We start from the raw sequence: 27011 nt of genomic DNA on the forward strand, positions 1-27011 counted from the left end.
ACACATCAGAGAGTGCTCCTGAATCATGGCAAAGTAGCTCCAGGCTCCTAGCCAGGCTTCGTCCCACATGACCAGCAGAGCCCTGCAGCTGGTTGGTGACACGGGACAAAGCGAGGTCCCCGAGGTCCTCGCTAGCAGCAAGTGGAAGGGTCTAAACCATGCCAGGTGGCCTTGGCGAGCTCTGGCAGCCCCAGAGCAGAACTCACTGCCCTTCTTGGTCTCTGCTGCTCCACAATTGCCCTCTTTGGTGGGCTCCTCTCCGTTAGCCCCAAGCAGGGGTAAGTCCCCATCCCTCACCCGGTGTCCGTCCCGTGGCGAGCACTGCTGCAACCCCACTGACCGGCTGGGTAACACTGAGCTGGGCAGCCCTTCACCCTTTTTGTAATTAAAGCGCTTCTAATCAGATAGAGGTCTCCATTCTGCTTCGGACGTGGGTCAGGGATGCACCCTATTGCCTTCCCTCCACCACTGGCCCTCCCTGTCCAGTCAAACCAACTGGACAAGAAACTGAGTTCTCGGTGGTCAAGTGCCACTGGCACCTGGGCTTGGTGCTGGTCACTCCCAGAGGCGCCGTTTATCAGCTGGATCAGGCCTTAATCACGCTGTCCTTCATGGGCTGCCCTTGTCCTTTATGGCTCTTCCTTTCACCTCTCCTCGCTCTGCTTTGACTGGTTTCATCTTCAGGCAGCGCCGATCCCCGCGTTGTGTTCTCCAGGACAAGGCTGGGCCATTGCAAAGAGCCCATCAGTGCCTTGCACACTCAGTTCCTCTCTGGAAATCCTTTTTCCAGGTCAGCCCAGATGTCCAGCATCCTCACTTGTCCCCAGACAGTCCCAGCCCCATCTGGGTCTCACCCAGCTCGTCCAAGGGACCAGCTCAGACTCTGTGTTGGCTCTGCACCGCAGCCGCACGCCTGGAGCGGGTGCACGGCACCCTGACCCCTGCCTGGTGCAGCAGGCACGCTGTACATCGTCACCTTCCCCGCTTCCAAGAGGTTATGAAAGCCTGGCACTGGCAGGAAGCTGAAGATTTTGGCAGCTGGGCAGGGGACTCCCATTCAAAACCAGGAGCACGAGGAGCAGATGTGCCGCGTCTCCAAAAAAAAGTGGTCTCGGAGGGCAGAACAATCTGCCTGGCGCAGCATCCGACATGGAGCTGCGGAGCAAAACAAACAGGCCAAGGAAAGCCACGGCCCCATGGGGCTGGAGTCTGCTGCCTCCAGCAGTGAAAGGCGCTGAGATATTTCCTGAAGACACCCGTGTCTGCCCGCACAGGGTTGAAAATGCTCCTTGCTGCACCACTACAGGGCTACAGCTGAGAGCAGAGCTCAGCCCCCACACCCCGGCAGAGCGGAGCCACCTCATGTATCCCACCCCAAAATAATGGTATTCCTGTAGGAGGGGAGTCCTGGAGCTTGCCCCAGGCCTCCTGGGCAGCTGCAGACAACACAGGACCCTTACTTGTGGGGGTAACCATGGCCACTTTACAACCAGGATGCCGGAATTCAATTCAGAAGTCATTTTTTTTTACCAGATGCCAGAACACATCATTTCTGTGCTGGTGCCTTTTATCCACCTGAGATGTTTTTAGGACAGGGGGCATTGCCAGCTCACACCTTGTCATCAGGAGCCTCCTGATCTTCAGCGTCCCTCCTGAAGCTCAGCCTTGCAGTTACACAATTAGAGGAGAAACCCAGGTTTCGTGACACCCCATGCACACAAGACTCCCTTGAATTTTCCAGTCCTCCAGCCTGGTGCCTTATGCTGAGGAGGCAGATAAATGTAGAACTTCAGCCAAATGCCATGTTTTTGGGGAAGAGAAGGGGGAAGGACTCATTTACGACTTGGAGTGTGTGAGCAATTGCTCCTGGTGCCTCACTGCCGTCCCTCGAGGAGCGCAGGCAGCACGAATTTTCAAGCAGGAAAGTTTGCTGTTTGCGCAGTGGAGGCTTCTGGCTGGCTTCATCAACATGAATTCTCTTTTTGTAATGCTCCAGAACCACACTGGGTCTGGGAGGCCAATGCTAAACCTGCAGGTCAGCTTACGTGGCAGTTGTCACCAGGGCTCTTCTCCTCTGAGCAACGTCCCCAGAGAAAGAGAAGGGACCCTGCTTGACTCGGCTACTAAGGACACCACACAGGGTGCAAAAAAAACTCTGCAGCATCCTTCTACCAGCCATGGCTGGAGGCTGTGGGCCTCCTTACCCTCCTAAGACTCACCCTGCCAGGACAGAAGCAGGAGGGGAGCAAGAATAAATAGTTCAAAATGCAGCAGAAGCAATAAAAACCCAATGACTTCACATGGATCTGTGCCTTGTGCTTGGACTCTGCTACAAGGTGACTGCGCATTTGAAAAATCTTTATCTTCATGACTCTCCTACCATGAAATCTGATGGAAGTTGGTCAAATGCCTCAAGAGAAGTGGAAGTAGGGAAGGACAAGATGAAACCACTTGTCTCTTCCAAATGTGTGGTGAAGCCCATAGGGTGTCCACAGAAGGTGTGCTTCCTTAGGAGACTGAGGTACAGCTATCCCCATGGCAGAGAGCCTTGGGAGCAAGCTCAGGAGAGAACAAGGAGACGAGAGCAGGGGCAGAAAGCCAGCGCCTGCAGCCAAGAGCGACAGGTTAGTCAGGTCTGGGGCGAGGTTACACCCAGGAGATGGGACAGACGGCGTGACGCAGCCGCCTTTCTCAGCATCGCCCTGCTCCCAGGCCTGCTTCACACCACGCAGGGCCAGGCAAGCTGCTTGGGAATTTTCCAGAGCAACATTTTTCTCCCATCAGAAGGTGCAGTCGCGTGGAACACCGAGCGTTTCACGGACAAGGCATTGCATTCAGTGAACCTCTGATGGAGCCCGGGCAGGGAGATATTTCCACGAGACAAGACAAATTTCCACCACCAGTTTGTGTGATGCTGTGATGTGCTCCTTACAAACCCACTCGTCCATACCTCCAGGGAGCCAGGCTTGTGGATTTGCAGTCAGGTCCCCAGGTTATCCAGCCGGAGGACTCAATGAGCTCAAAACTTCTCCAAATTATTTTCTGATAGATCCTGGTCATGTATCGGGATAAGCTTGGCACTTCGTGGCTCTGGACAGCTCATTACAGGCGCAATCCCAGCTCATGTTATCTCTGGGATGTTGGACTCTCTTTTGGGGAACTTCACTGTCCCATCAGCCAGGCAGCCCATGGACCCATCAAGCTGAACGGCCTCAGAAGACCTAAATCCAGTTGGGTTGCCCGAGGTCATTGCTCCTTGTTTCACCCCTAGAAATCCCCGCAGCCACCATTGAAACCAGCAGAGCTCTCATCGCCTTGGGATAGCAGCTCTAAAATTTGCAACAATCACAGCTCTTCAGTCAGCACTGCTGGGTCCTGGGGTCCACATACAAGTCTGGAAGCAGTTGGATTTGGCACAGCCTCAGATGAACATGTTATGAGATTTCCATTTGGAAGGGGAAATACATATTTCTGTAGCCAGTGAGGACACGGATGAAATGTGGCATTTCCCAGGAATTTCTAGTGCTGACAACGTTCGCACTGTGGCAGCCCAGAACCCTTCAAACTCATCTGCTGGCCGTGCCTGGCCACGAGATTAGGTCCCACCAAGCTACACTGCTAATCTATAGGAGAAATCTACTTTTCCCTGGTCTCCAGGCCAAGAATTAGCAAGTCTGGCCAACAGTTTCATGGATAGAGATGAAGTGCTGGTGAGGGGACCTTGACTCACAGCCATCAGCTGGTTGAAGCCTGGAAATAGCGCCCTTAAGGTGGTCGATGCACAGGTTCTTCCTCTCCTGCAGAATTCCTGCACCGTGTGTTGGCCCCGGTAGCCCTGTGGTGCAGAACAAAAGCATTTTTCCTCTGCAGATCCTCACCTCATTTGTTGCAGGCGTTGACAGATGTGGTAATCAAGGCAGAAAAAGAAAGGTTGTTCTCACAGAAGTCCTTCGTGACTTTATAGGTGATATCATAACAGTGAAATTCCTGAGAAGTCTGCAGGCTCAGCTCACCAGTTTTCTTACATTTATCGCTTCCCCACATAGGGGAACACGCTCAGCAGCACCAGCCTGCAGTGCTGTGACCACAAACTCCACCAAGAAGCTGAGCCATGCATATTGACAAAACAAACAGGGCAGTTACGGACGGACACCTAATTATGTCTGATAACCCCAGGAGCCAGCAGGCAGACAGATCCAGCTGATCCATTGGTGACTCCCCAGAGACCAGCATTTTCCAGGGGAGGAAGGGTCCTGGCTCCCCGCACACACAAATAAATAAATAAATAAATAATCAGACATCTCTACCCTGATGTGGAAGGTGGCGGAGGATTTCATGGTCTTGGAAGAGCATTTGGTGCCGATGGGAGGAGGTTGTCAAGTTGGCAGATTAAAATGCAGAGGATCCTTCTTGGGGTGTTGCGCGTTGCCTTGCAATCAGAGCAGGCTCAGGGCTTCTTGGCAGCAAAGGAAGAAAGGAAATTTGATTCCTATAAGACAGAGTTGGTGCCTTCCCTCGGGAGATGAAAGGCTTGGAGATGAGACACGGGAGTGGAGCTGGAGTCCAGAAAAGCCAGGCTTACTTCTCCTCCTGCTGCTGCTGCAGGGGATGGAGGAGCCGAGAGTGACTGCAGTCACCTCCCTCGCACCGTCCTGCTCCAAATCCCCAAGCCACAGCGCCAGATAGGAACTCGTGCTTGAATAGGCTGGCGACCCAATTCAAGGGGCCCAGGAGGGACACGACAGCATTTCAGATTTTAGGTTAGTCAAAACAAGGGAATAATGCAAAACTGTAAAGGAGCATTAAGGGAGCAGCGAGACAAGAAGAGAATTTCTCTCTTCTCTTTGGGATGCTGTCCCAGGAGCCATAACTACTCATTCCCTCACACCCTGAATTAAGGATAACTGCAGGAGGTGTCTCAGATCACATACAAATCACCCCGAGGTGTCTGCCTACATACACCATCTACATACACATATATGCATGTGCCTTATAATCACTGAGCATTTCAGGTTGGAAGGTGCCTCTGGGGGTCTCTGGTCCAGCTCCTTGCCCACAGCGGGGTTACTTAGCTCAGGGTGCTCAGGGCCTTCTCCACCTGAGTTCCAAATATCTCCAAGGATGGAGATGCCACCACCTCTCCAGCCCCCTGTGCCTTGTTTGTCCACCCTTGTGAGGCAGAACTCCTCACATGTAATCTCCCATGTTGCAACTTGAGCCCATTGCATGTTGTCCTTCCACTGTCCACCTCCAAGACATATCTCCTCTATCTTCTCTACACCTTTCCATTACCTATTTGTCAACAGCAAGAAGATAACGAGTCGCCCTACCCCTCTGCAGACAACACCCTATCTGCCTGTCCTTGTACCTCCCGTACTCCTCAACCACCTCCAAGGCCTCCACCAGGCCTAGTCCAGAACATCCATGCCTCTTATGTACAGGAGAGACCAAAATGGGGCCCAGGAGCTGGATGTGTCTCACAAGTGCTGAGCAGAAGGAAATAATCACTTCCCTCAGCCTGCTCCCTTGCTGATGTGGCATTATTTGTGGTTTAGTACTGCAAGAGCACGCTGCTGGTCAGTCTTCTGTTTGCTGTCCACTAGGGTCCCCTTGCCTTCTTATGTAGGTTGTTTGTTTTGTTTTGTCTTGCCTTGTTTTGTTTTGTTTTGTTTTATCCAGGAGACTCATGGCCAGCTGCACTTTGATATCCACATCTATGCCCACCTCTAAGCCAAAAAGTGGTGGCAGTTGGGGCTGGTCCCTGGAGAAGGAGTCAGGGACCCTTCCCATTCTCCCACTGGCAAATGTCAGTGCTCCCACTGCTCCCAACACACAGAAACCCCAAACCAAAACCAAGCCAGAGCAGTCAATTACCCTGTTTCACCCTCTCTTTGGGTCAGTTATCCACGTGGCCAGTCACGTTTGTTGAGCCAAGGTACTTTCTCAAGGGCTTAGACCTTTGGTTTTGCTCTGTGAAACAAGGCCGCAGACTTTTCATTACAAAAGGTGAAGTAAATCCTTCACGGCCTTTGAGCAAGCTACAAATGATCTAATTAACTTGAACTACCTCCCTGCTGCCAAAGTTACCCTCTCCAGGAAGCGGTCTGTGGTATCCAGGCTAGATGCTGGGGGCTCTTGTCTACACCCCTCAGAAATACCCATCTGGAACAGACTGACCTTGCCCACTCTGAACAGGGCTTCCTCTGAGTCTCCTCTGTGTCCCCTGATGCCTTTACGCACAAAATGGACTCCTTTTTTAAGTTCAAAGACCTTGTAAGGCCTGTGTCACGACTCACTGGCGTGGTGTCCCAGGGGTCCTGCAATGCACACATGGGGCACGTAGATGTTCTGCAGGGCACCTACACACCACCACTGGTCGTAACACCACGTGGCATGGAGATACACCTGGTCTGTGCAGCCAGGGGTCTGCCCTCGCCTCTTCTGGAAAACCCTTCCCTTCTGCAGTCACCTCCCTAGTCCTAAACACAGCATTTATCTTGCACTTAGAGCTGGTGGACCTATGTTACTCGAGGTCAGACTATTTAAACACCAGCTGTGGTGTCTGTCTTGCTTTTTTTATTATTTTTGTCAAGAAGACAGTTTCAGCATGTACAGCACTTCTTCTTTTGAGGCATTTGAGGGCTGAGACTGTGACCTTTGGCTGCTGCTTGGGCTCAGCAGCTGGAGATGGAGGCCCAGGCAGCAGTCCCAGGGGTGAGGGGGCTGAAGGAGAAAAGCCTTCTTCCTCCTCCTCCATCTCTTCACGGACAAACCCAGACCAATTTTCAGCCAGCTGTGGCTGAAACACACACTGCAAGGAAGACCTTCTCCATGCAGCCCATGGCTGGAGCAGGGAAGTGTTGCTCTCAGTCTGCAGCAGCTTTGGGCAGAGAGGAGCTGGCCCAGCAAAAGCTCAAGCACAGCAAAGCGTATTCCTGCAGTAATGGTCCTTTCCATCCTCTTTTTGGTTGGGGAACTGGCCTCTGAAGGAGTCTGGGCAACGTTTAGATTCAATACTTGACTTTCATACAGACAAAAGTAAGGGAAATTAATCCCAATGGAATGTCTCTGCACTGAAGTACAAAGTAGTACCTACCAAAATGAAGCCTATCTCCCAAAATTCACATTCATGGCTATCTGTTGGTGAAACCTTCCTGCTGCCTTCTGTAGTAGGAATGGTTAAGTTTTATATCAGAGAAGCTCGAGCACAAAGGTTCAGGGAAAAGCTGGAAAGGTCAGGAGTGACTGCCCCATGTTTGGAGTGACTTTGGCTAGCTGGACCAGCAGCTGAGGAGGCTGAACGCCCCCAGAGATGGTCAGCGAGGAGCAGAAAAGGCAGCCCGACAGACCCATCCCCTCCCTGCAGCAGAGCCGGGGACAAGAGAGCAGTCACGTAGTGTGGGACTGTCCCCAGGAGGCTTCTCCTGGAAGGTGTCATTAAATGAAGCAAGGTTATGTCCTTTTGCCCTGAGACGTTTATCAAGCTTCTGATGAAAATGCAAGTGGCTGCAACAGGCCAGATAGCACCGGCTGCCTTGGCAGAGCCCTGCAGGGCTGGGGGAATGGTCTGGCCTGTGGTTAAGACATGGAAACAATCTTTCTCAGTCTTTTGAAAGAAAACAAGAGGCAATGACCATCTTACAACGCATTACTTTTCCTTCAGCTCCACCTCAGTTCAGCTGAAGTTGTGGGAAGCCAACTTTTTGTCAACCCAGGCCCAACTCATGCACGCACCCAACAAGTTCAGATCTCACTCAGGCACCAAAGCACAGCACGGATTTTCAGTTTAGCAGAGAACTGCAAACCACGCCAGCCTTTGGACCATATTTTCAGAATATGTGAGAGTCCTTCCCACCCCACAAAGACCACTGTTGTCAATCCACCTACTTATCTCAATACCTGATGAGAAAATGGGGCCCCACCAGAGGAAGTGGGATTTTTTCAGTCATTCGACCCAAAACGCCCTGCATGGGCATTGAGCATGTGGCATGGCTTATAGAGAGTGAACTCAAGGGAGGGTTAAACTCATTATAAGGGAATGCACTGACCCAGCTCAGGCTGGCAGGACACCTTATCCATGCTAAAGAGAAGCCAAGCTATGAGCAGCGTTGGATCCTGGACTCCAAACGGTCAGCTCATGGTGTCCCCCTCTCCTGCCAAAGCAGACAAACCTCCAACCTAAGAGTATTTCATGCTACTTAGTGAAACTGGTACTTGGGTACTTAAAAACCCACAGCTCTGCACCTGGGGTCAGCCCTCCTGCTTAGCTGCTGGGAGCTCAGCTTTGTCGTACACTACCTGCAGCCCTGTGTGCTGCAGTCTGCAGCTCTTCCAAATTTCCAGCTGGTTTTAGATAGCTCAATATGCGGCCTATAGCCTTCACACCTCTGAATCCCAGTGATGTCGTTTAGCTTGTAACAGGCTAATTGATGCCTCGTTTGCAGCGAGCATCTCCCACACAACCCTGCATCAAAGGTTAATGAGTCGGGAACGTGCAGGTGTTTCTGACCTGTGCAGTGAAAGAGTTTTGGGTAGAAATGATCACTTTTAGTTGTTGGGAAGGGAAAAGTGAAGGTAAGAGCTGAATGGAGGTGTTTTGATGTCAGCCCAAGGGGCAGGAGTCCCCATTGATCTGAAGCTGGGGGGTCCCAGTGGGATGCTTGGGACTGGCCTCTGGGGACAACCTCCAACACTGTCCAGCTACAGCTTCTGTGATGATGCTCACAGACAACACCAAGGCTCAGTGGGATGACATTGCCTGGGGTGTGGACACCAAGGACTGAGAAAACTTCTTCCCCTCCAAATCTCAGTTCGTCTTTTGCACCCTCACCTGCAGCCCTCAGACCCTCCAACCGCAAACCTGCAGGAGCTGTCGCGAGGACAACCAGCCATCCTCGTGCCTTACCTCGATGGAAAAAATCACCTCTCACTTTGGGCTCTGGGCAGGCCACTTGTCAGCCAGCTGCAGGCTTCTGCTTGTCTTCGGTTCCTTCTGGCAGGAAACGTCCACCATAGCCTGCGGAGGGAAGCCAGACAGGGAAGCCAATGTTAATGTGGGTTAACGTGGGCTGGGTTAACGTGGATCACACATGGCACATCTAACAGCCCAGCTAGCTTTGGTCATGTCCTGAAATGAGGGTGGCGATTTCCATCCCCACAGATTCCCATATAGCTTTCAGCCCCTGGAGCAGTCACCCCGTAAAGAGGCAAGAGTCTGGTGGGCCGATAATGCGACAGAGCTGGGTGTTCATCGTGATGGAGCCACCTGCATGTTCACTGAAGCTTTGCTTCAGATGGGGGAGAAATAAATTCAAAGAGTATTGCATCTACTTGGCTCTGGAGGATAGGCAGTTTTTTGACTCGTCTTAAGAGCTGCATTTGGAGACCAGGTAAAAAAATCCCGCAAAAAATATCCCCTAAAAAACATCCCTGGGGAACCTGGATGCTGACGAGAGCAGCTCCTTTCCATTTCAAGCATTAACAACATATCCACCAACAGAGAGGTGAAACTCCCACAGTATACCACCACAGCATCTTCACAAGTCCTGGGACCTAAGAAGTGTCGGTGGCCCTAACCCACCCCCCAGTATTTAGCTAGAAAAACGTGAGACTGTAGGAACAGCCACCAAGCTCCTTCATCCTGGTGCTTCGGTTTTGGCCATGGCCAGGAGTGGATATCTAGAGGAGAGTCAAAATACAGCAGTACTGCCCCAAAAGGCCCACTCAGCTTCCAACAATCTGTGGCTTCCAGACTTCCTGTGCCATGGAGAGTGTTTTCATACTTAATTACCCAGAGTGAATTTTTCTTCCATGAATTTATCTAATTGCCTTACAAACCGCCGTAGATTTTCAACGTCTGCAACATCCTGTTGCATGGAATTCCACAGCTTAATTATACCTTGGGAGAACCACCTCCTCTTGTTTGTTTTGAGTTTTGCTGGTTTCAGCTGCTGCCCTGTCATTCTTGTGCAGGCAGAGGTGGTGGACATACTCTCCCTGCCCACCCTTCCCATAGCACTGAGTGATTTATTTTCCTCTGCTGTTCTCAGATGTCTCCCTTCCGTCCTGACGGGTCCTCATCTACTAAGTGACAGGTGGCCACCAAAGAGTTTTTTGAGCATCCTGGTGTCCTCACCTGAGTCTTTTCCAACTTCACCTTCCTTCCGAAGCAAGCAAGCTCCCTAAAGGAGACCAGGAGCAGCTGAGATCCCTTCCCTGAGGACATGTGTGAGATCCTCCATGGTGACAAAGGTCCAGGGTGCTGATAAAGGCATGCAGGGACCATCAGTACCCTCCGAGAACCTCTCCCCTCTCCCCCTTTCCACCTGTGCTACCCCCAGATGCTGGGTGAACCGTTCCCAGCTCCCAAGCTGCTGAGGAAGCAATGGAGCAGGGCAAAGCAAATCTCACACGAGCAAATCGCAGGCAAACACCCGTGCCTGCTGGTGTCTGCAAGGTCAGCAGAGAGAGGAACCTGCTCAGGGTCGCCCTACAAACACTAGCACACGAGGAAGCTCTGACAGCTGAGGTAGGAGGGCATGGAAGCGCTGCCGAGCAGATCAGGCTCCTTTTGATCCCAGCCCACGGCCGGTGGGAAGTGTAAGAGGATTTGCTGAGCATTTTCTGCCTCTGAGCACAGAAATCACAACCTTCCCGAGCTGGTGGGAGAGTTTCATGCCTGTCCCTGCTTCTTTGTTGTGGTCAGAGCGCCCAGAGGGCTGGTCAGAGAACAGGACTGCGATGCGCTGGCGGCATGCGAACACGGTCAGCCCTTCTGATGAGCACAGCTGAGCCTTGAAGAGGCTCAGGCTGAAGTACAAAACCTCCAGCAGGTCCTGGCTGTGGGCAGCTGGTGTTGGCTGCCAGAACAGCCTCCCTGCCCTGCATATATGCCTCTGCCTGCCTGCACCCTCAGGCAGCTCTGCCTGCCTCCGGCGCCCCAGGGAACCAGGCACGTTTCTGCTGGGATCACAGCTCCAGCGAAAGAGATGCTGAAATTAGAGTCCATAACCCAGGCTCACTCAAACCCCAACGCAGGCATGGCAAAGCTCTCCCCTGAGCAGCGGGAAGGGCACAGCACAGGGAGCACCAGCAATATTTTCAGGCAGAGCACAACACCCAGGTCTGGCAGAAGCAAGGAGGGACAAATTCACCGTGTCAGCAGACACAGGGCTGTCCTCAGGCTCGGAGAAAAGGCACGAGGACAGCACAGGAGGAAGCGATTAGCTGTGCTGGGCACAACCCAAAATCCACGAGGACTTGTCAGACCCCAGCCAAGGTTTTAGCGAAGGCACGATCCGGGGCTTGGCACAGCGCGCGCACAGAAGTGGCAATCGGACCGAGCCGGAGAGGAAACCGGAGCCAAAGGAGAGTTGTTTCAGATGGGAAAGATTAAAATTGTGTTTGGGCTGCGAGGAGGAGGAGAACCAGAAGCCGGTGGGAGGTTAAAGCAAAGGGAGAGCCAAAGTAGGAGGGGGCACGGGGTGACGGACCGGGGACAGGTCTGGCCGTGGCAGTGCCGGGGCAGGAAGGGGGCTGCTGGAGGGGAAGGAAGAAATGTGCTGTGTGCCAAAGTCTCCTTGGAAGAGAACAGCGAGCTCACATGCAGAGCCAAAACGGGGGAAGGACGAACGAGGAAACTGGCTTTATCACCAGATATCCGCAGTGGGAGAGCTGGGGGGTGCTGGGGGGGCCTGCGGCCACCTGCAGGGTGAGGCACCAAGGGCAGAGCTGATTTGGTCCCCCCAGGGACAGCCCATACAGTGCCCTAGCCTGGGGCTGCTGATTGTTGCATTTTTACAACCCCCTTGAGAGAATCAGGAGACTGGTGTAGGGCACACAGCTGGGACGTTACTCTTGCCCCTGCCTAGACAACTACCTGACCTCCTGGACTCCCACATTTTTTCCTTTTTACCCCGAGGAGGTCCCCAGGGAGGAGAGCTGCCCCGAGGAGGGCACTGTCCCCAAGGCCAGTTGGGGCATGGCCACCCTCTAGTGGCCACCACTCATCCCACAGAAACTCCCCTTGATGCAGACACGGGTAAGAGGTTAACCCAGGCACAAAGAAACCACTGGGGAAAATCTCATCCTGCATTTGCAGTGACACTGCGTTGGCTCAGAGTGCAAGAGCTCACCATTAAAATTGTGCCCTCCCCCCACACACACCCTCCCAAGACAACTCATGACTTTCTAAACCACCCTTCTGTCTTCCCACAGCCATCTCTTGGAAGCCAACACGTGCTCACCCAGCTGTTCCTTAGGGGAATATCACTCCATGCTTTTGCCTGCCTCGCTGCCCTTCTCTGGACCTCTCTCTGCTCCAGAACCTCTGGGCCAGGGATGCTGTCTCCATGGCAGGGCTGGGCCAGAACACGGAGCATTGTGATATTCCCTTCTGTTCTTTATTCCAGTGTGAGAGTTCCTGGCACCTCCATGGCTCTGGGGACAGCCCCCATGGCTGAGCTGGTGCCCGCTTTGCTCCTCTTGGCTAAAACCATCAGGGCCACGGGGTTTGGCTTGGCCTCGTCTGGCCCCGGCCACATGCATGTGTGTGATGGGACAGCCCAGGAGTGAAGGTGTCTGAGCAGGAAGGGCTTGGAGAAAGGGGGTCAGCAGCAGGGTGGGGATGGAGAGGCTCAAACCTCACTCCCTCCTGCCTAACATCTGCATGGGAAGGAGTCGATGAGCTCGGTGGAATCTCTGTTGTGATGAGACAGGCCGATGGCAAGGTCTCAAGGACATCAGCCAGGAGCTTGAAGAGATACCGGCAGGGCAGGGCAAGAAAAAATTTGGGCTTGTGAAGGAGCCCAGGGACACGTGTGTGACCCCTTGTGCTCATCCTGCATCTGCTGTGAGCTTAGGACAACAAGGAGGGGCAGCTTTCTTATCCGAGGGGAGTGGAAAAAGCAGGAGAGGCCAGTTCCTGTGTTATTCTTCCCCGGGAAAACCCCTCTGGATATCAGCTAGCTCCACAGTGACGTTGGTGCCTCTGGCTTTTAGCACCAGAAATGATAACAGCAGAGCTCCAGCCAGCCAGGAGGGCAGGGGCTGGCAGCTCCCAGAGCAGAGCATCCCTGGGGACCTCAGCACGGCCATCCCAGGGCTCCCTCTGCTCCCCAGTGGGCATGGGGACAGGGACAGGCTTGTCCCCAGGGTGGCTGGGGCTGGTGCTGTTCTCCACCTCCTCACCAGGGGCTTATTTCCCCTGCTTGCATCCCTGCTCACAAGCCTTTTGTCTTTTCCTTCATTAACCCACAGTGTTGATGGAGCCGATTTGGGATCACGTGTTGCTTAGCAACATTCATTATCCCTGATAACAGCCAGGTTTACCCCGGCTGCTAAAGGGAACCCAAATGAAACGAGCCTTCCCCACCGCCAGCATGGAGGGTGCATCGATCGCTGCCCTGCACGCACACACCCTACAAGACAGGCACGTGGCAATGCTGGTCCTTCCACTGCATCACTTCCAAAGATTTTGTGTTGGGAGCGTGTCCCTACCACGGCAGGTGCCAAATCTCTACTCTGGTAGAAGTACTGGAGATGTAGCTACCAGAAAGCTCACCTGGAGAGGGGGTGAATAAAGGTCTTGGGACACAGGGCAGCTTCTGGGCTGCTTCCATCTCACACGCTGCTTTGGGATGCTCACAGCCACTGCCTCCAGCACCACATCACGCAGGAACTCATCCCACACCTAGGATGCTGCCTGACATCCTTCACTTGTTGCACCACAGGGAGCCAAAATTGCATTCATGCGTGGGCATCTCCCAGGACAGCACAGGTTGCCAAAGGGATCCAGCTTGGGAACGAGCTGGGAGATCATCTGCAGGGCAATGGCAGCATGGATGCGTCCCCTGTACCATGGGCAGGGGATGTGCTGGTGATGCCCCGTGAAATGCATCCTCTCTTTAAGGGCTTGGAGGGGTCAGTGTCTTTCTGAGTGAGCAGGAGTGGGGCTCAGTTCACAGATCAAAACCCCGCTAGCACCAGGTGTCTACCCGGAATAGGTCCTGTTTTCCACTGGGGACCTCCTTGGGTGTCCTACCCACCTCAACAGAAAGCCATGGGTCTCCTGTGAGTCCTGTGCCAGCCTGCAGCTGTCCTGGACACGGTGCCACAGCTCCCAAAAGGTCTGAAATATCTATATTGAGGCAACCAGATCTAGCCAAAGTTGCCCAAGTTCCTGTTACAGTTCATGGAGATTTAACCAAGGGAGCCTGAAGAGGTATTGACCCCTACAGAAAGTGCCTGCCCGTGGTGAGATGAATTACCTTCTGGTAATTGCCTGAGTGCCTCTGCAAGCATCAGAGCGCCCAAAAAGCTTGGGCTGTGCTTGCCCTGGACACTGGCACCCAAGATGCCCATTCAGCAAGTTTCTGAAAACGCCAGCCCCCTTTCCACAATAACAAGCTTCACCCACGGAGGAGAGGAACGATAACAGCTCTGTTTTGTGGCAGCCGCAACAAACAAAAGCAGTGTCAGAGCCCCTTCCAGCAAGGAGGCACAGGGTAACAGATTGCCCCAGAAAATGCAAGGAATTTCCTGGCATCGCCAGCCCTCCTGGTACGATCCCTGCGATCTGAATCCCTGTGTTGCTGGCTAAGAGGGGACCTAAAATCCCACGTAAGCAGCACTGGCACCAATTAGCCAACATAATGAGCAGTGCCGTAAGTGGTGAAGCCTGTAAAAGGCAGCAGATCAAACGGGAACATGTTCAGAGGGCAGGAGTGGTTTTCCAAGGGACTTTCCTCCTGATGAGCCAGGGCAATGGAGAGGGGAAGGTACTGAAGGCTGTGGGCTCTGAGCAGCTTTGTAGTGGAGAACAGAGGGGAAAAGCCACAGAGCTGGGAGAAACGGAGCTGTGGGTGATGGTAATAGCATCTTGACATGCAAGCATGCCTCTGAGAACATCATCACAGGCTTTGGGGAAGGTGAAGTGAGTGTTGTAACCTCTGGTCCGACACATAAGAAGCACGAGGAGGAGCACGGATCACAGCCTGGTGCTTTCTCCTTGACTCACCCATGTGGACGAGCTCTTTCTCATGATGTTCTCTGGGCTAAAAATCAAAGGATTCATGGAGGTGCATACAGGACTTCCTGAAGGTTGCCACAAAATGTGGAGGAGGGCAAAAAGCCTCTCTTCCTGAGCAGAAAAGAGAAGGCAGGCGACACATACAATCCCTTTCCTTCAGCTGCTGGGCCCTATTTCTAATCTGACCCAAGGCTGTAAGGCAGACCACAAGCTTCACCAGGCCTTGGAGCACTGAACCAAGGAGCCACCACAGCCCAGGATGTGGTGATGTCCCCAGGTGACATCCCACTGAGAGGTCCCTGGCCCAAAGCAGCCGTGCTCCTTGGAGAACAAGTCAGCACCCACAGCTGGGGGGAGCTCCCAGACCAGCTTCTGCCCCGATCCCATGGTGGTCACCGTGGGATGGTTCAGATATAAATTTTCTGTGCTGGCCTTGCTCTCGTTAGAGCCACATGAGGATGCAGCCACTTGGGGCTAATGAAAAGCTTGGCTTCCACTTTTATACAGGAGCCCAAACACTAATGGGAACTAGAGGAGGAAGCTCAGCAGACTCCGGGCTGTCCTCCCATCCACTTTTACCCATTCACCCCTGGAAAAAAAAGGGATGAGCGGGATGGGACTTGCCCTGGAAAACGCTGTGCTCGGCCGCTGCGGTTTCCTCCCACCTACAAGCAGCGGCCTCACTGCTCTTGGCACGGCCCGACCGGCCCCGGGATGAGAAGGGGCCTGTGTTTGGGCTGAATGGCAGAAAGCCTGTGTGGGTTTCCCTTTCAAAGGCGGCTGAGAAAATGGGTTTGTTGTGACTCCCTGTCAGGCCAGAAGCAGCAGGGAGGCCTGGATTCTGATCTCTGTGCTCGTTTGTGCTGGTTTCATGGCCCTGTTTACTCTTTAGCTCTGCAGAGAGGCCCCAGCCAGGCGAGGCTGGGGGCTGTGGTTCGTCTTTGAGGCCCAGAGAGCCCAAAATTTCTACTCAGCCCCTCCGAGAACCAACGCTGTCCCAGGCAGGACACCATTGCTATGGGAATGGCCCCAGGACAAGGTCTCTGCCCTGGCCCAGCCTCTCAGCTTGGGGTCCTCCTGCACTGAAGGCTTTTTTCCAGCCCAAACACAGGGAGAAAAAGAGTCAGGAGCACAGAAAGAGCTGCAGCCGCTGGAGATCTCCCCCTTGTCCAAGACCTCTGCCCTCACAACCACATCATCCCACAGCTCCTGCGTCCTCTTCAATTCCCCCCAAGCATCCCGGCAGGCCTGGTGGGAAATGTGCATTCCTCCTAGCTCAGCCTGGCCTTCATCTGCCTCCTCATCAGCTCCTCCTCGGGCCTGGCTGCAGTTTCCCACAGACCAGAGATCTCCAGGCTCCGTAGCTGTAACTCACTCTGCCTTGGAAGGAATCATGACATGAGGGAAACACTCCTGTGCCATCAAAATTTGTCTGGTCAGGAGGGCAGCGCCACAGGGAGCCACATCCACAGGTGCTGTGCCACCACCATCTGACAGTAGACATGCATGAAAGAGGGGCTGTCCTCAGCCATGCAATGTCTTCTACATCCCTAAAGTACTGGCCATAAGCTGACCCCCCAAGGTGGCCATCCTGGCATGGAAACACCCAGGGTCAGTGAGCATTTGGGGCTGAGCCACCTCTGAGCTCATTCCCAGTACTTTGCATTCCTCCCCCTCAGCCAGACACCGATGGGGAGATCACCTTTATTTCTTCTGTTGAAGTATATCAGGTTTTTTGACATATATATAGTGACTTATTCTGGCTGTAAAGCTTGTTCTGGGAACTCCAGGAAGGCTCTGAGTGACACTGATGTGGTGGCCTCATCTTGAGGTAATGCAGCACGAAGGAAAGAGGAGAGCAAAAAGGAGGAGGATAAGGATAAATATTATTTAATGAATATTAATAGTAGGCAGAAGCTCAGACCTCAGTCTGTGAATTCAGATACAAAGCTCTCAGAAAGACTTGGAGGGATTTTTTTGCCTCGTAATCTCATAGGTGCCAATTAATTAGCAGAGCCAGCCTGAGATGCAAGACGCCAGATACAAAGCAGGATAAGCAAAATCGGTGTGTATGAAAGAACCCTTATTTATGAATAATTCAGAATGAACATGGAGATCCCAATTAAGGCCAGCCCTCACAGGGGGAAGCGTGGAGCTAAGATGTGGCTTTTCTGGAGCTACGAGCACATGAATTGCAAGAGCTTGGCACCTGTGTTGCTGCACTTGTGCTGCATCAACGTGCTTTGTGCGGCCGGGCATTAGGGACACACAGCCATTGGTCTATCAGACATCCTTGGGGACACATTATTATTCCTACCCCTGGATATCTGACCTCAGCAAGGCTCGGCTCCAGCCCAGGGAACGTTCTGGCCCTCGCTCTGCAGTCACTGGGGTTGACACCAGGACAGAGCCTTCCGCTCCGTGCCGGGGACGGAGGTGACCCCACCGTGCTCCTTGCTCTCAAGTCCCCTTAGAGAGGACTTGATGTCGTGCTGCACTGGCTCCTCGCTCCCTGCAGTACCTCACGTCGGCTGTGTGACCCTAGAAAGGCATACAGGGAGATGTTCCCAAAGGCACGGAGGTCTCTGAGAAGGCTCAGGCTCTCCCAGCTCTCTCTGGAGCTCACGTATACCCTGATGAAGAACAGATGCATCAGAAAATGCGGGTGAAAGGAGAGGGACCCCACGCACACCTCTCCTCAGGATGCTGATGCCCAACCTTTCCAGGGGACCAGGGACTTGGCACCGCCAGGGAAGGCTTAGAGACATGCTGGATGAAGCCCAGAGCATAGCAGCTTTCACAGTGCATCGGAGAGATCTCATTCCCATCTGCCCTAGAGCCACAATTTGCAAGGAAAACCAGTGTCAAATCCCATTTGAATGCTGAGTGCTGCGAGAAGAGACATCGTTATAGCAAGGGGGGGATGCTCCTGCCTCCCTCTCCCCTCCTCGCAGCCCCTGCCATGCAAAATCCCCCAATTCCCAGCAGCTTTCTGACTTAGGAGAGATAGAGAAGGGGGAAGGGAATTAAATCTCAACCCGAGCCTCGTGCATTTTCACCCATCAGAAAGCAATTTCCCGTGATTACACAGCTTTCTATTCTGGTCTGCAATTGCAAGTTTATTAGTTAAGAGCACACCAGTAACTTTGAATTGTGACTGCATTAGGAGAAGCACTCGAGTCTCATCATCGTCTGAAGGAGACACTTAAGGCAGCATCCCCAGCAGTTATATCCTGTGATGGATCTCTGCCTGCGGCACGACCTAATGAGCTCACGGGGGGAACGGGGAGAGGAGAAGAGGGTGATGCAGCTTCCAGCACCGAAAGCCGCCCCAGGGCAGCAAATCACACCTGTCCTTTAGGGAGCAGGTTCACAAGGAATCGATCTGCTTTCCCTGTCAAAACCCCAGAAAGGGAATCGAGTTTAAGCAGATGAGAAGCCCTCTCTGATGAAAGTGCAGGAATTGCAAAGGGAGACATGCAGGAAGCTCAGCATGGGCTTGCATAAGTTGTCTCCCCAAAGCAAAATCCATCCTGGGGGCCTCCTTGCCAAATGACAGGTCTCCTCCCTGGACAAGCAGTTATCCTCTTTTCACAGCTATGGGCAGTGATAACAAGCAAAGAGAAAACAAGGCCAGATGTAGACCCACATCCTTAAGTACCTGAAGCCCCTTGCCTGAGTGGCTATTCATTCAAAGGGCATAAACCTCAAGAGACTATCATTGATTAATGTATTAAAATTTACTGAGATCACCCAAATTTATAGCAGAATCAGGGGACTGAATTTTTTTTTTTTTTTTTTTTTTTTTTCCATGAGCCACAGACATCTTCCTAAGCTGTGGAACCATCCTTCTGCCCTGAAATTTAAAACGAGGAAATTAAAACCCTGGAATAAAAATAAAATTTAAAAAAAAAATCAAAGCAAATTTCATTGATGTGAAATTAAGACTACCGCCAACATCGGCTTTCTGAGAAGGAGGGTGATAATCCTGAAAAGATTTTGCTTGTAAAGGAGAGAAGCACCTTAAGCCGGAATGTTTTTTTGAATGAAGAAAACCCAGCCAGATCTAGAGGAGCTGAAGCAGCCCTCTCCTTGAGCAGCCAAAATGCCCCTTTCTGGGAAATCCAGCAGATCTGAGCACCTTTTCCTGGAGGATACAACCTCTCAGGAGAGCTGAAACTTCACCCAGCCCTGCAGAGCTGTACCAGACAGAAATAAGAACACCTCCTGAGTCAGACTTTTCCCCTCCATGTCCCCATGCGAGGCTCAGCAGCTCCAGGCAAGGGCACGCCCAACCCAGCACACAGCAGCAGGGCACAAATCCTGCTCAGCCCCGAAGTGCTCAGCAAAATGAGAACATCTTTAAGCGCTGCTTTTCAAGCATCCACCGGCCGACCAGCTCCCTCTGCTGCTGCTTCATCCGACCTGACCCAAAGCACCATTTCCAGAGACGCGAGGCCACCAGCAGCAGCTGAGGAGTTCAGCCCAGCAGTTTTATGGCAGAGCGCTGCCTTTGGGATTCAGGGGTCAGCTGCCTGCCCACAGGGTACCTGTGGATGTATAACACACTATAGGATATCTTAAACATCTTTAAAAGCTGCCTATATCCCACACACCTGTGGGAGAGCCAACACAGGGGCCAGGCAGGTGCTAGGGCATCACCAAGAGCCTTTGGCTGCTGGCATGGCCTGAGCCCCGCTGTCCGTGTCAATAAGCTTTGCACTGACTTGGGAGGCTCTTACTTCACTAGCCAGGTTTCTTTTCTGTCATTTCCTTTTAAAGAATAAAAATTAAGTAAAAAAAATGCCAAGACCAAACAAACTTTTTTACTGCATCCCCAAGAGCAAGAAGAGCATCTGGCATCTCCCTCGCTGATGCATCCCTGCTCTCCCTAGGCTCACTTCCCTGGGCTCAGGCACGGTGAGAAGTCGCCCCGGGTGACAACGTAACCTGTGCCTGTTGCAGGAGGAGCTATCACCTGCCACAGCAGTGATAAACCTACAGCCACCACTATTCCCCACGAGAGCCAAGCCCCGCAGCACATTTATCAGTGTATGTGACACAGCAGGAGATGCGGAGGGGTGAAACAGCCTCCACCTACAATTCACACCTGGGGAAACTGAGGCACGCGTTGGCTCAGAGAAGCCTGTGGTTGCACAGAAAATCAGCATGCAGAAGCGTGCATCCCATCCTTGAGAATGAAGCTGCTGTGGCGGGGTGCGAGGTGTGTTTAGAAGTGAGCAAGGTGAGGCCAGGAGGCCCCAGCTGGGGCAGAGAGCCAGAAGGGGAGGCAGGGGGTGAGGCAAGCTGCTCAGCTCAGTCCTTAGTTTGTCTGCAGGGACTCTCAGCGATGTCTCCAGCCACCTGGCAGTCCTGCTGGTGAGGGGGAGCTGCAGGGGTGCCCACCCTCCAGCAACACGGGGGGCCACCACCTCACTTCACCCACCTGCCGTGGCCATGTTCAGCTCCTCTCCCACCTGCGGCTGGGCTGGACCCGATAACGTTGGGCTGTTTGAAGTGGTGACTGGCAGCACAGCTTATCTCAGAAGTGTTCTTTTGATAGGGTGTCCGCCCTGAAAGGAAAATAGCATGCGGCCTGTTTTAGAGCCGTGCCATGCCACCGCGGCCGGGCAGAGCGGTGGGAGCAGGGCAGCAAAGCCCCAGCTGTGGGGCAGTGGAGAAATGATGTACCAACATGACCTGGATCCATCTCCCCGAGCCTCTGCAGCTGCCACCAGGTCCTGCATGCCCTGTGTTGTACCTACCAGCCTCATGCACGTGTCTCAGAGCAGAGGGATAACACCTGGGCATAGGCCCCAATGATTTGAGGGTCCTGAGGAGGTCCAACAGAGGTCCTGAGGGCATCAGCAGCCATCCTCAGGGCCCATTTAATTCCCAGCTGGTGGCCACGGGCTATATTTTGGGCCGCATATGAAGCCACATCAGTTTGGGTGAGAGGAAAGCAGAAGACGAGTAAGGAGACAACAGACCTGTCTGCACGCACACCATGAGGGCCCCTGGGGACTCTCCAGCTGGAGGAAATTTCTGCCAGGATGTTGGTTTCATCCCCAAGCAGCTGGAAGCCAGAACTACTTGCTGAGCTGATGAAACACCAGCAGGAGATGTGTAGTTGTGCTGCACAAGGAGCGCAGCCCCAGGAGGGAAGGAGGGTGCACCCCCTCTGCAGAGCCACCTCCTCCTGCTTGCTGTCCTTCTGGCCAGCCCAGCAAACAGGCTGTGAAGATAGACCCCAAATTCCTCCGCTGGCACCCCAGACAGATGAACATTTGCTCTGCAGCTCAAAGAGCCCCTGCCCATCCAGGTCTGCCAAACCTGGCCCCATCCATTTTATAACCAGAAGGATTCGCATGGCAAAGGCAGGTGGCTCTGGCAGCTGCGGGCACCGCAGTGACAGAAGGCTTGCTTCAGAGGGTGTTCTAGCTCCAGGGAGGAAGATTTCTACAGAGGACACTGAACAGGATAGGAAGAATGCCTGCAGCAAGGGCAAAACCACCAGGGACCTGCCTACAGGAAGGCTTCATAGTTGTGGATGGGGCAGAAGACCCAGAGGAGCAGAATCAGGGAGGTGAAGGAAAAGCAACGCCACCTCTTTGGTACTCCACAGCTGCAGCCAGGAGGTGCAAGGAGGAGCCAATCTTAAGATGCTCCCTCGTAGCCTGAGGCCTGTCAGCTGCTGGGTGCGACTGATCTCACCTGCAGCATGCAGCTACTGGCTTCTTTATCTTTTTCTTCCTCTGGAAGCTGTTCTGGCGGAGCTTTGCACCATGAAGCACAAGTTCCCTCTCCATACCAGTGCTTGGAGAGCACCGCGGGAAGGGGAAGGCATGGGCGAGCACACCCAGCCCCTGCTTGTTCCTGGATCTCGTCCTAGCTGCACTTCACCCCGTTGATGTTTCAGCAAAGCCTGCCCGAAACAGCAGCAACAAGTCAGCATCGCTTATCTGCTGGCTCTGGAGTGGAACCATCTGGTGATGTCAGCCCAACAACCCTGGCAGTAGCTCGAGAGGTGCCATAAACCACCAACAATAAGTTAATCACTTCAGCTACTAGCTAAGGAGAAGAGGAGTACATTGTTCTGGAATGAAGCGAGATTTGACAGTGACAAACTATGGTATTCCCCCTCGTTGTTTTCTTTTGCGGACAGGAGAGCAACTCTAAAAGGGGTTTGCTGTGAAATCGCTGCTCCCCTCCTGGCAATCTCCCCCATCACCAGTAGGGAGACTAGAGCAGCTCTTAATGTAACTCCAAAACAAAGATCTTGTGTCACCGGGACTTTTGGGAGGAAGACTTCATAAAAAGAAAAAACCCACCTCCTCCTCCTTGATAACGTCAGCTGGCAGCCTCGTGTCAACTTTCACCCAGGGATGTGGAAATGCTGTGAAGCAGCAGGATGCTGAGCCTCCCACTGCCCCGGCGCTCCTGGAGGCACGTGGAGCTCTCCCTCTTCCGAGGTAATACAATGGGAGGCTTCTTTTCCAAGTACATACTTGTATACACACCAAAAAAAAAAAAAATCCATTGAATTAGCCGTGCTTTCCTCCTCCTGCCTCACTGAGCTGACAAAGGGCTTGCCACCTGGAAAGGTTTTTGAGAGCATTTTCGGAAATCACCAGATTTCATGCTGGAGAACTAAAGGGCTGCTTTGCTCTCACTCGGACGCATTGAAAACCCCTCCGTCCACACAAAGTGGATGGCACTTAAAAGACATGTGGCCATGGTGCTTAGGGACGTGGTTTAGTGGTAGATCTGGCAGTGCTAGGTTGGACTTGACCTCTTAGAGGTCTGTTCCAGCCTAAATGCTTCTATGATTTGAAAATGCACTAAAAAATAAATTAAAAAAAACACTTACCCAAGGCACGGGAAGGGAGCTTCAGCCAACAGAGACCAGTTGGGCGCCCCGCCCCGCGTAGAAAGCCAGGGATGCAGCAAGGCAGGGCAGGACACGCACCTTGTTCCTGGTGGCTGTGCTCTTGCCAAGAAGGGTTTGGGTGGGACGGGTATCATCAAGAGAAACCAGAGGAAGATAGGTGGACATTGGGCACCCGATCGTCTTGCAGGCAATGCAATTTTCCTCCACAGGCATGCACAGCACTGCATTATTGCCTCAGAGCTGCGTGAGGCAACCTAGATGAATCCCTCATCACAAATCCCATCCTCTCCTAAAGATCATGCTTTGAAAGTAAACTAAACTCAAGGACCCCATCTTGGCGTAGGAGCGCTGCTGCACCTCTCTGCAGGCAGCAAGCTCGCAAAAAGGGCAGCAGCAGACAGGAGGACCTTGTCACTCCCACCTCCAAGCACCACGCTGCAGAAAGCCAAAGAAATCCATCACTGGGAGAACATTTATCCTATCCCCGAGCTGTTTGTGAGGTTTTTTTTTCCCCCATGGTTTTTCACTGTGGAGCCCTGATTAGTGGCAGATGCGCAGAACGTGCCTGAAGTCAGAGCAGGAGGGGACCGGCCTTCCCTGTTCCCAGCTCTCAGCCGGAATCACGGTCAAGGGGGTGAGTCTGAAATAAAAAGCTTTCACCGTGTGAACTTTCCAGAGGAAGCCCGTTTTCTCCTGGAAAGAACAGAAAGCGTGTGTGGCAGGAGCGAGAGGCTCCTCGGGGGCTGCCGGTGCAGGAAGGAAGATGGTTTGGTTTATTCTAGGTGTGAAGCCAGGCCAGGGAAGCTTGCCAGGTGTTTGTACGGGTTGTGCTTTATCACCGGGCTGTGTTTCTGGTGGGAACTTTGCTCTGCTTCCCAAACCCGGCCTCTTCACAACCAGGAGGAGAAGCGGGGACAGCCAGCAGCAAGCGCACAACCAAGCAGCCAAAACCAAGCGCCCAAAAACCAAGCGCCCAGCTCATCACGACGAATTTCCCAAGCGATGGAGACCAAAAGCAGCACCTGGGAGAAGCCAGAGCTGCAGCAGCTCAAGGCACGGCAGCGACCAGCCTTTGTCACAGCCACAATGCAACAACTTCCCGCAGCCGTGGCCAGTTCCCATCGGCTTTTGTGCCTCCGGGCGGCAGGGAATGGGGCCGGGGAGCAGCCGCCCGCCTTCCCCCTCCGCAGGAACTGCAAGGTGCAGAGATAGCCTGGCAGCAGGCTTAAAACAAACAAAGGGAAGTGCTTTTTCACACCACTCACAAACAGACGGGGACTCGCTGCCAACAAGCATGGCCACGTTACAGCCACTGGAAGCAGTGGGAAACCAGGCGTTTTGTTCCGGCACCCAGCTGGCTCAATACTTGTGCTTCTCTGAATGCAAGGGGCTTTCCTTCCCCTCCCAGGGTGCAAAGGCACAGCTTTTGCTGCTTTTTACTCTTCCCCTTCCCTTTCCAGCATCTTCTCACAGAGGTCTCAGAGGCAGGTGACTCACAAGCATCGCCCCCTCCCTCCACTTGCATTGCTTTCTCACCTTGTCTTCTCCTGTGTGCTGGAAAGGAGAGGATGGAGAGTGTCATTCCTCACCTGCTTCCCTCAAGCCCCTCTAAATCTTCTTCACACCCCATTTCTGTCCTCCCACCTTTCTCCCTTGATTTTTTCCCCCCTTCCCAGCACCCACATCTATTCTGCTGAAGGCAATCCACCCGGGACCCAGCGGTGCAGAGCAGCTCACATCTTCCCTGCTACACCACCTTGTGCACATCCCCACCCCACCACCCAGGGCTGGCTCTGCTCCTCCTGTGGCTTTCCCGAGGCCAGGAGACAGCACATTTTCTTATGGTTTCACTCTTTTTGTTGCTGAAATGACGTCCATGAAGAATTTGGACAGAGCTAAGGTGCTGCAGAACAGCATGTGCTGCTGTGGGGACTCTAAGAGTGAGACCTGGGGTTTAGAGGGCTGGAGGATGCCACCAAGGGCAGACCAATTGCATCCATAAAACCTGAAATCAGGGAGAGGAGCCTCTGGTACAAACTATCCCCAGAATCACACTCAGGCTCCTGCAGAGAACATTCTGCTTTATTCCAAAAGCAATACAGGCTGCTTGTTCTGTCACTCCAGCATTGCTTTCACCACCAATTCCCTTCACTGTTAAGATGGAGGACCAAGGACAACCCCCCGACCCTACTCATTGAAGGTGTTCAAGCTCTCCTTTGCCACTTCAGGCCGCACACCACTGCGGCCTCCAGCTCTTTGGCACCACATCCCCCCTTTTACCCTCTTACCAGACCTTGTGCTTCCTCTTTTTCCTCCCGACATCACCAAAAGGCAGCCACAAACTCCACTCAGTTTGCGTTGTACACCAGGATCTCGGTCTCAACACAGAATCTTGCTCAAGCCAGGGGTAAGGACATCCCAGGAGGTCAGAAGTGCACAGCCAAGCTTCGAGAGGTGATGCAGACAGGGCAAGCAGCCCTTGACTTTGTTCCAGACCAAGCACGCCCCTTTCCTTGGGACGGGACTGACTTGCCAGGCATACACACAACATCCTGCATTTCCCTGACACCTGCACCCAGCAGCGCCCTCGGGGCAACTTGTGGGCAGTCTTCAGCTCTGAGCGTTCCTGGTTTCACAGCCCCAAATCCGACCTTTATTGTTGTGAGAAGGATGTTATGGTGAGCACTGCCACTTCCACTCACTGCTGGGAATCGGACCTTGAACCAGCACTCACATTCCCTGGAATATTAAGCCATCTATTGCTTTTTAGGACTTGGATCAACAGTCCTTCCTTGGAAGGTTAGGAAGAGACCTGCCTTAACAGAAACATGGGCAACCAGACCCACCTGCTTGGATCCTAATGTCTCTTTCCAAGGCTTTTGTTCCAGGAGGACATGACCCAAGCTTCACCCTGTTGAACAAGCAGGTTGCTTCACCTTTCTGAAGGGCTTTTCCTATCCTTTTATCCTGAACTGAAAAACCAAGCTCGTGCTGCGTTTCCTCTCAGCACCTCCAAACACATCACACCAAAAGGAAACTTCTCACCTGGTGGGGCTACATCAGGTCCAACAAAAAGGTAACCCCACCAGGTGAGAAGTTACATCAGGTCCAGCTTCATCACCTCATTCTGCACTACCCACCTCTCCAAAAGCATTATTGTTGGCACCTGAAGCCAGGTCCTGGAGGCACTGCAGTACCTTGGTGGCTTCAGCATGCTTGACTGGGACCTCCAGCCCCTGCCCTGGATGCTGCCTTGTGTCACGGGGCTGCTGGCAGTGCAGGCAAACCGCACGGGAGAAGAGCTGCTGAAGAACCCATCCCAAAGGCCTCGTCATCGGGACAGGCAGCAACGAAGCTCCAGCTCCACGGGAAAGCACCTGGCAGCCCTCTCCTGCTCTGGAGGCCTCTCCCTGGAGAAGGGGGGAGATGAAAGCAGCCAGGTGCAAAGCAGGCAGCTGCAAAGGGCACCAGAGCCCGTCCTTGCATGCGCAGGGTGCCATGTTCCTGGAGAGGAGTCAGGGCAGTGTGACGTGCTCCAAAAGCACCCAGGTCATCACATACCTGCTTGGCTCATCAGTTGGGTCATCGTGGGTGACCCTTGGGTGCCTACCAGGCTCCCAGGAGTCCTCAGCACCCAGCGTGGGCTCTGATCCATAGAAGCGGGCATCTACGCCGAGAAAAGGAGAGGCAGGACGAGGTGGATTTGGAAATCAGTCAAGGAGCACCTCCCTTCTAATCGCAAGGTTGTGTTTTCCTAGGGAGATCTCATCATTAGGATGAGAGTTGATCTCTGTGAAGCCTCGCGGGGGTCCCACATCCCACCTCACCCCCAACCCCGAGCTCCTGACTGAGCGCCGCTTCCGACAGGATCTGCCCGAGCACGCCGCGATACGTGGCTCGGGGTGGCAGCTGGTGTTTTGTAGGAATTAACCTCAAACACAGGCACAAAGTCTGAAAGAAAAGAAAATGAAAGATTAAATATCAAAGCTAAACCCACTAGAAACAGAACCCTGAAGGGACAAAATCCCCAGCCTCAAAGTAGCTTACACATCTCAAGTTCCCGGTGGTTTGTTTTGTGGGGTTTTGTGTGTT

General features: G+C 53.2%; 3 long non-coding RNA genes across 3 annotated transcripts; 1 reads left to right on the forward strand and 2 right to left on the reverse strand.

Moving 5' to 3' along the window:
• On the forward strand, nt 1-26126 carry LOC118167004. The gene is made up of 3 exons (XR_004750868.1): nt 1-12; nt 17507-17517; nt 25996-26126. It is a non-coding gene; the product is annotated as an uncharacterized LOC118167004 (long non-coding RNA).
• Nucleotides 16903-19700, reverse strand: LOC118167003. The gene is made up of 2 exons (XR_004750867.1): nt 19051-19700; nt 16903-17917 (listed from the first exon to the last, which is right to left on the reverse strand). It is a non-coding gene; the product is annotated as an uncharacterized LOC118167003 (long non-coding RNA).
• On the reverse strand, nt 23254-25937 carry LOC118167002. The gene is made up of 2 exons (XR_004750866.1): nt 25766-25937; nt 23254-25658 (listed from the first exon to the last, which is right to left on the reverse strand). It is a non-coding gene; the product is annotated as an uncharacterized LOC118167002 (long non-coding RNA).
• Nucleotides 26127-27011: the final 885 nt, after the last annotated feature.

Source organism: Oxyura jamaicensis, chromosome 4, assembly GCF_011077185.1.
Source record: "Oxyura jamaicensis isolate SHBP4307 breed ruddy duck chromosome 4, BPBGC_Ojam_1.0, whole genome shotgun sequence".
In the NCBI taxonomy this organism is placed as follows: domain Eukaryota; kingdom Metazoa; phylum Chordata; class Aves; order Anseriformes; family Anatidae; genus Oxyura; species Oxyura jamaicensis.